The following is a 9,740-nucleotide window of genomic DNA, read 5'->3' as shown; positions in this document are numbered from 1 at the left end:
TTTGGAGGCGGGGGAGGAATGTTGCCTGCCTTTTAGTGTTTGCTTGTTTAGCATGTCCATTTAAAGCTTTTTTAAGGAGTGTCATGCGAAGGTCAAACTAACTCCTCATCATCATCATCATTCCTTCTTTAGAAATACTTCTGCCTTGTCAGAAGAGAGACAGAAATGGAAGTCTTGTTCACTGGAATAGCGTGTTCTCAGAGGGCTCTCACCCGGTCGAGTCAATTTAGCCCGCTTTAATTAGCCAGCACAGGAAGTTCTGAGGTGGCGACCAGGGAGTGATTGGCTATGTTATCTCCCGGGCTTCCTAATTTCTACTGGACAGAATGGCGAAGGAACTAAAAGTTTGTTGATCGAACGTCTTAATGTCTGATGCTCATTGGTCACAATATTAGGTACACCTCAAGATAAATCTAAATTTATCATTTTTGTATCTAATTATCAAAGGCAATAGAATATACCAGTCTAAAAAGATGTTATTATTTTTGTTAATAACAATTGTCGAAATTGTCTCCATATTGGATATAGTTAGATTTGGCAGTTTATCCTATGGTAAAACCAGAATAGGGCATAAGAAAGTAATGTATTACATGTTTCTTTATCTTATTTATTTGCATTTCATTGAAATAGGTAAAAAAATCGAATTCAACTATATTAATGGTAAAAACTGTAAGTAATATTTAATGTTTATTCTTGATATTTCTGTAAAGAGTACCGTAGGCATCTTGAAATGTAATTTCATTTTTTAGTCCTAAATTTTCCATACCCCTGTTAAAATGCTAGGTTTTTGTAATGTAAAGACACACAACTAAGATAAACATTTCTAAATCTTTTTTCTATAGTTAATGTGAGTGGGTGCATGCTTGTGCAACCACATAAACTCCGTTTGCGTATTTTTTGTTTTCCTCTTAACATATGATTTCTTATTTTATGTATTTTCAACTTTTCCAATTGAAAAGACTTATTTTTCATTCAGGTTTACATGTCGTGTCACATACGTTGAAAATGGTCAGGACTATCTAGCTCCCACTTTCTAATATCTAACCATCTGGCATTTAAACAGATTTGTGTAGGCTTTTTGAATACACTGCATCAATCAATCAAACAATCAATCGATCGATCAATCAGTCAAACAATCAATCAATCAATCAATCAATCAATAATGACTAGGGGTGTGACAAAATATCAAAATGGTGATATATCGTGATACTTTGTATCCCAAAAGGTTATCGATATGCTCTTGCCAAGAATCGAGATATCATTTTAAAAAGGTGTCAATGTTTGGAAAAAAAAAAAAAAAAAAGGAACCAACAAGTTGCGATCAAAATCCTCCATCATAATAGTGTCTCAGTTAAATCTATGGCTGCCATTGACGGTGCTCGACGCCCAATCCATTTAGACTGGGAGGGGCGAATGAACGAAACCAGAGCATTCACAGTAACTCTTTCTGATTTTTGGACATTTACAGGTCCCTTCCTGTTGAATTTGAGTCATTGCCTATTCATTTGGAGATTACCAGGTTATAGTGCTATGTAGCTCAAAATCAACAGGAAGTGACCCATAAACTGCCCCCCAATAAGCAGGAAGTGATTGAAAATCAAAAAGGTAATGACCTGAAATGCCCCAAAATTACCAAGTTGCCAGGCACTGGGTGCCACTGACGGCTATAGACGTCCAATCTGTTTGAAGTGGGAGGGATGGCAGCAAATGAACGAATGTTCATTCGCTGCTATCCTCCCAGTTCAAATGGATTGGACATCTACTAGTGATAAACTCATTCCAATTCACAGCAGAAGTTTCTTTTTCCTGTTCGTTATTTTGTAGAATATCCTAGAATGATTTCCTGACCAATGTATCGATAATCGTTGTATCGCCACATTGTGAGATCATCCTTATCGTGAGCTTTGTATCGCAAATCGTATCATATCGTGAGGTACGTATCAAGAGGTTCCCACCCCTAATACTGACCCCAACCAAAAAACTGAATGTTAATTAAAAATATTACAACAGTAACAATTCTAAAATAAATTACACACAATCAACCATATTTTAGACAAAAATATAGTATGTATTAAATTAGACAAATTCCCTATACAAGCATTTAACAGCCTATAGTAGACTTCCTTATCCAAGCAGATCATCAAGTGCTTGTAGTTCTGCCGGTCCTAACATTCACTGGCTCACTCGACAAGCTGGTATTGATTACTCTCGCTGATTTAATCTCCGTCCTCAGATTCCCTGTCGAGGGCCACTCCATCTCAGGCGCTGACAGCTGTATCAACACACGCTCTGGAAGCAAAAAAGAAGGAATTAAAATGAGAAGAAAAACATGCTAAAAAAATCACAGCAAACTTATAACTAAAAATAAAGTATGCCGAACATGCAGAAGTAACATAGCCTTAATATGCATGTCCATTAAGTCTGTGTGCACTTAATTTTTTTTTTTTTTGTGTGATTCAAATAAAACTTAATGCTGTAGTTTAAGTACAAATTTTAAGCAATTCTTCACAACATTTTAACCATTTTTAGTTAAGTTAAAAAAACATTTTTCTCAGTGTGATTTTCACCCATGGTTTGAACTAACGAAAAAGTAAAATGTGGCTTTGCTAATGATTTTAGGCATGAAGAACCTAAAAAAAAAAAAAAAAAAAAAAGTACAATAAAACAATTAAAAAAATGGATAAATGTAGATTGTCTTCTTCTTGCTATCACAAATACTTCCAAAGTTATAACTTTTTAAAAATTGCACATGCGCTTCATGGACAGCCCAGAAAAAGGACGGGAAAAAAATGCTGTCCAATTATTACAGTATAAGTGTATTAATTTTAAAAAATTCCCTTATGCTTAATTCTGTTTTCCATTTTAATCTTTAAATAGAAATGTACCAAAATTACTTAGGTTGCACAAGATGTGAAATGTGTGCCAAAGGAATAGCGATATGACTAAGAAGCATAAATATATATTACCTAATCACAAACATGGGTAATATTGAGGGGAAAATGCTCAATTAACAAAGCACAATTTAGGGTCCAATGAGCAGAAGAATGATTAAAAAAATCAAAACAAAACACAAAAACGTAAGATGATTTCACAAAACAAATCCAAGTTGGAGAGGTATGACCTTGTCTATTGTGACATTGGACACATTGGTTCTGTCAGACTGTCAGAACATTGTGGGTCACGAGTGCAATATTTGTTCTGTTTTAAAGGGTATGTCAACCCCTGGGGAAATGTTAATATTCCATCGTTTATCCATAAACGCATGCCTTTTGTATTCATATCATGCCACTTCGTGTAATTACACACAAGAAAATGAGAGAAATTTGGATCGATTGTCAAGCTAAAATGACCGGCGCCCGAGATCTGGCAGATTGTTTGCGTGACGTCATTACAAGTGACGAGAGTGCCACCGGCCACTAGGGGGGCAGCGCCTGTCTGCATCAGTATAATTCCTTATAGTGAGGGGAGAATTAGGGCTGTTTTGAGCTGTTTATGCTGTTGCATTGTGTTCGTCCTGCACATAGTCCAGGTTCCCTCATGAAGAATCACCCCTCGTTGTCAATAAAAGAGAATTCAGAATTGACAGTGAGGGGTGTTTCTTCAACAAGAAAAAGGCTCAGTGCTATAATACTGAATGGTGGCGATGATGGCAGACAATTTCGTTTCTAGTTTCTGCGACGAATCCGACGTAGAAGGACGTAACGAATGTTCATCTAATGGTGACGAGGAGAGTTACGAAGCTTTAATTGGTGTTTTAGGTTACCAATTTGAGCCCAAACGAACGCCAATGCAGCGTAATGAAACGGTCATTGAGGGGAGCAATGACACTGATGAAACATCGGCAGCAGATCGTGTGGGAAACACTGAATGATTTGTTTTGAATTTCTTTTTGTGAAGCTGATACACCGTGACCGCAAAATAATGTAATGTATAGAATAATTATCATTTATTGCGCTATAATAGCTTTTCGTTCTGCCAACAGACACAAATATGAATGGGATCAGAGGATTTGTTCTATATATTTTACGAGCGATAATTTATACATGTGTCCAGTCCTGTATCCAATGCGTGATATTTTTTTGTTATAAAAGAGTACTCACTCTGACCATTTCGAGCTTGGCTGCTCCCCTCCTTTGCTTAGCCTTAGCCTCCTTTGCCAGTCATCGTCCTCTTTCTTGATATCTCGGGACATTTAGGTGGCTGCGCGTGTATGGTGGGCACCGCATCTGCTTTGAGCAGCAGTCTTTTAGCAAAACCCGATTTCACTTGTCCATAGTTCGAGAAGCTTTCAGGTGGAAAATGCGCACCACAGAAAACCGTGCCGGAGGCTGGGTCTAGAAAATTAGCCCTCTTTGCACGGAGGAACTTTATCCATTGTCTGTGTAGTCCAGCTTTTTTTTTTTCGCGTTCGGGAACTCATGGATACTATATTCCGATAAATAGCTATTTGTACACCACATAGCACAGCAGTTTTGAACCATTTTAGTGATGTTTTGGTCAAACAAACCCGAACGCTACTCTCTCGTTGATAAAAAACAATGGCACCTGGCTCCGCCTCGACTTTCATTCACTTGTAGTGACGTCCCCGCCCAATTCGGCTGTTTCCGAAACACTTTCGGAAATGTTCGTCATTTTCGATCTATTTTCGATAATTGCTCATTAATGTGATTGATTTTTTTGTTAACTTTATCAATATTTGTTATCTTGGCACATAACGGTTCTATTGATATCTCACACCCCCTTTGCGTTTTCATACCCTTTAATAAGACTCATCAATACTTGATACTAGATCAGTGGTTCATAACCTGGGTTCGATCGAATCCCAGGGGTTCAGTGAGTAAGTCTAAGGGGTTTGGCGAGGGTAAAGCAACGCAGAACCCTATTTTTGTACGTTGATTAAATCTAGGCAAAGTGACTTTTTAGACCAGGTCTTGGACTGGTTTGCTCCCAATTTACAGGCTTAATCCATTTTATTTAACTGCTAGTCCTCGATCTGATGGGAGGAGGAACTGGTTTGCTCAGTGTAAGGTTGACTCACACTTGGTATGAGGGAATACAACAGAGCAATGGACAGCGTAGCCTCAAATTATGGCCTGTTTATGAAACATGCTGTCAAAATGAGAATATTGAATGGGTATTTGCCAAATCATTAGCTTGCTACCATAGATATAGTGGTTTTGAATTTGAATTAAAAAAAAAAAATCGCTTTATTATCTAATTCGGAAAGGTTCGGTGAATCCACATGTGAAACTTGTGGGGTTCGGTACCTTTAGCAAGGTTAAGAACTACTGTTCTAGATGTATCAAAAGCGAGCTTGTGACAGAGCCCCCCCCCCCCCTTTTATATCTGCGCACCTGTGTGTCATATGTCGCAGTTAGCCTGTAACAAGATGGCTGATGTTATCATCTCAAATCGTAACTCAAAGGTTTATTGCTATGTTGACTCATTTTAATATCCTCTGATAATAAATCTGATCCCTGCATCAATGCACAAAGGGGTGGGAGGGTGGTATTATCAAAGGAACATGGATAGCATGCCCCCCCCCCCCATGTGTTTTACCAAAATATAATGTGTAAGGGTAGACACAATTTGTCGTGGGAAAGAAACACGTCAGACAGCATCTGTTGTCCATATTTTCACAGTATCTGAGTTTTTGGGACATTTTCTGACCTTAATATTGTAAGATTGCTCAATGTTGTATCTGTCATCTGAGCTCCTTCCTTCCAAAAATAATAAACTTGTTTATTTTTGTCAAAGACTTAAACTTAAAGAAGGCACTCTCCTCGTAGCCGACTGAATTAATGGGTTGATGAGCTATGTAGATAAATTATAAAAATATGCTCATTTATTCTTTCTAATTTAGAAGTGTTTTGACTTGTGTTGCAGTGATAGCATTTTTTGGCTACCGATACCTGTTCCGACACCTGGCTGTAGCGATGGTCCCATACCACGATTTTCCAAATTAAAAAGAAAAAAAATTCTTTGAATACTAAATCATAGAGGTGTGTATTGCTTTATATCTGGCGATACGATTCTATTCAATTCCGATTAATCCCAATACTACTCTTGAAGACGATTATGGTGATATTTGTATATCTCTTTAGAAAAAAAAAAATCAAAGTTTCACAGAGTTTGACATTGTGTGTGTGTGTGTGTGGGGGGGGGGGGGGGGCGTGTCATAACATGAAACAAAAAAATTCCAAACATCCATCTGTCCTCCTCAGGTGAATTTTTGGCTTAGCAACTTAAAGAACTGTCTCTAAAGTGGTAGTCACCTGACCTGATCAAAAAAGAATTTTGACCCATTACGAAATACTTTGTAAGATTCTTGTTCATTTCATTCATTAAAAAAAATTTTTTTTCTATTGCTTTACAACCTTTATAGACAACACTTTACCGGCTAAGTCTTTATTTTAAATTCATATCCTGTATATAGGAAAGACAATTACATGCAATGACATCTTTCAGCCACTAGTGAGGGCACTGCCCCGCTTGCCTCCCTTCAATCTCTCGTATATTTACATCAATTAATTCCTGAAACTTGATCCAGCACGAAAGTAAAAATGTTTTTGTTTTATGTTTGAACAACATGGCTTTCACTCTAACATTTTTTTAATGCAAACCTGCTTAAATGTAAAAGCCAAAATGAGCCCAAAATTCAGATTTATAAAAGCACTAATCCGAGCAAAACGACAGGAAGTACCCCATCCGCCATTGCTGAGGTGTGCTGCCCGCAACACACAGACAACAGCAGCTAATGTTACTGTTTACATTCACTGACGCTGGGCTGCTATAGGTGTGTGAACACCTCAGTAACCCCAAGCACTAGAGGACGACGTACACAAATCTCTACTCTTATTAGTCTAATGTCGTTGTTACTTTTAACAGACAGCGATAGAGGTCCAACCCATTTGAATGGGGGGGGGGGGGGGGCAGTGAATGAATTAGCATTCATTCGCTGCCACCCTCCCACCTCAAATGGATTGTATATCCATTAGTGATAAACTCATTGAAATTTACAGCAGAAGGATGATTGGACGCCCCGCACGATTCGACATCTATCAAGGGTGACAAGCGCTCCCTTTTTTACGGCAAAATGCATATGATGCAGCCACATTGGGTAGAGCAATTAGAGGTTGCAAACTAGTTCTTGAAAAGTATTGTACAGCATCGATACATTACTTCTTAGTACTCCCTGATGATATAATTTTAGTGCCGTATCGTAGCGATACTGATAGTAGTAGATACTAGTTTTGACCAGTTTTTCTGGAGGCTATATCATACAAAAACATTCCGCAGAAAGGCAACCCGCCCCTTCACACAACAACAAAAACTGAATGTATCAGGAACACATCATCCTAAATTCAAAATTTGCTATGTTGTACCCACTTCGCAAAAAAATAACATTCACCGTGATGGAATTCGGCCCCCATGGCCAAGCCGCGGAAACAGCGCCAGCCGAACGAAATAGTGTTTTGCTGGCACCGTTCCTGCAAGCCGGCCGGAAGGGCCAAAATTCTGCGCGTTCACTCCCGTGTTAACCCTTTGTACTGACTCCATGTTCCAGTTTGAAGAAGGCTCCCCGAAAATAGGTTGACAATTTATTCGTCGACAATGGTCAAAAACAAGGCAAAAGCTGAAAGTTGTGGTGGAGTGCACTGGGTGTGGCTGGGTGTTGTCTCGGGATCATCCCTTTGTGGCAGATCAGGTACGTGCGTCATCCTTCGTGGCTGGGACGTGGTTGCCACGGCGACCGACGCAGGTCTTGACGTCCAAAGCACCCGCGATATCAACTTGTTATCCTGGTTGGGCGAGGGTGCTCTCCGATGCTACTTGTTTTAGGACAGAGCGCCCTGCTCTTTGTCCTGGAGTGCCCGGGAGAACTGATTGCAAGAGTTGGTGCCTCAATCATGCTCATCACGCGTTAGGCTTCTGTGATAAGATGGCGTTGCATATCTTTTATGCCCTCTATTCTGCTTCGTTTCATTAAACTATGGTGTAAGTGCTATTTGTTTTATATTAGGTGTGTTAGAGTAAGGCAAGGCAAGGCAAGGCAAATTTATTTATATAGCACAATTCAACACAAGGCAATTCAAAGTGCTTTACATCACATGAAGATCATAAAAATCACATTTAAATCAATACAACGTAAGAACCAAGACAATCAAAATCGGAAATAAAATTATACATAAAAATCGCATTTAATAACAAATAGAATAAAAATAAATAAATAAAATTAAAACAGAAACTACTACTACTAATAATAATTGAAATCAGCAATGGAGATAAGCACAAGAGGAATAGAAAGCAAGTAGATTGAAATATATAGACAGTTATGGATATGCAGTGCTAAACAAAAGCGTTTTTAGCCCTGATTTAAAAGAGCTAACAGTTTGAGCATACTTCAGACGTTCAGGCAACTTGTTCCAGAGGTGAGGAGCATAATAACTAAATGCTGCCTCCCCCTGCTTGGTTCTTGTTCTTGGAACATGCAGAAGACCGGTTCCAGACGACCTTAGGGGTCTAGATGTCTCATAGGAATCTAACAAATCAAGCATGTATTTTGGTCCAAGGCCATTAAGTGTTTTGTAGACGAGCAGTAGTATTTTATAGTCTATCCTTTGACTCACTGGAAGTAATCCAAACAGTCCTACAGTAAATATGAGAAATGATTCTATTCCCTGATTGATTATATTACTTGTGTTAGAGTAATGCAAACAGTTATATGGTGTGTGCGAGAAAGGTAACTATTCCCTTCAACCGAAATGTATATTAAGGTAAATGAAGTTCACATATAAACCAAATTGCAGACATGACCGCTCATCCTCTGCCCTGCTCTGTTACGGTATGATCAGTTCAGTAGAAATGAGCCATATGAGCCGTGTGCCAAACTGACGTCGACCACCTCTTGGAGGCAAAAAAATTGAGCCTGTGGCCAACTTTCCACTCCAGCAGGAGAACTGCTGAGGGGCTGTGTTCGTCTCAGCGCTCCTACCGCGAGCTTCTCAGTATGATATGAAACTATGGAGGAAAAAAATGAAACAAAGTCATCATGTGGGACAATTTAAGCCTGGCATATCATGTCATTTATTTTAGAAAAATATAGACATATTTTTTTCCCCCCTAGTTTAAAATTCTCACTTGACTGTTAAGACACTGATTTTGGTGCATGCCACTACCCCAAACAACCTCTGCTACAGTGGTCCTCTTCATAGCCACCTGAATAGAAAGTTCATCAATATTCCAGCCTCAGATGCAGCTGATGGTCAAATCAACAGTTTACAAAGCTTCACTGTCCCTTCCTCAGTCAATGCCTTCTCTCATCGCAAATGCCTTTGCTCAATTAGAGAGTACCTCTGCAAACTACTGGTCTCTAGTTGGTCACACTGGGAACTTCAGATCTCATGCGTAGGACTGTTTTTTTGTTTATACATTTTTGTTTTGTATTCATATCCCTGTAATAGTGTCATTAGTAGTAGGTAAATATAATATTTCTGCTACAGCCTAACCCTATATAGGGCATTCATTTAACTATATATTTTTTTTCAACTTTCATATTTAACTTAATAAAGTTATTCGGCGTAATATCTAAACTGTACTGTATTTCAGTTTTAATTTAAAATTTTAGTTTTATTAACATTTTGTGATTTAATTTTATTTATACATAAAAGATATAAAAGTCATGTTTACTAATAAAAAAACTATATATATATCCTAATTTTTTGACTAATAGGCGCACC

The 9,740-nt window shown here is 38.4% G+C and overlaps 1 protein-coding gene across 4 annotated transcripts in view; it reads left to right on the top strand.

Moving 5' to 3' along the window:
- Window positions 1–9,740, top strand: part of LOC130914338 (transmembrane protein 266-like) — a 103,306-nt gene that overhangs the window by 47,747 nt on the left and 45,819 nt on the right. The gene's annotated exons all lie outside the window — the stretch shown is intronic.

This window comes from Corythoichthys intestinalis, chromosome 1, assembly GCF_030265065.1.
Source record: "Corythoichthys intestinalis isolate RoL2023-P3 chromosome 1, ASM3026506v1, whole genome shotgun sequence".
Lineage (NCBI taxonomy): Eukaryota > Metazoa > Chordata > Actinopteri > Syngnathiformes > Syngnathidae > Corythoichthys > Corythoichthys intestinalis.
The sequence above is the reverse complement of the archived record's forward strand: the minus strand, read 5'-3'. Positions and strand labels throughout refer to the sequence as shown.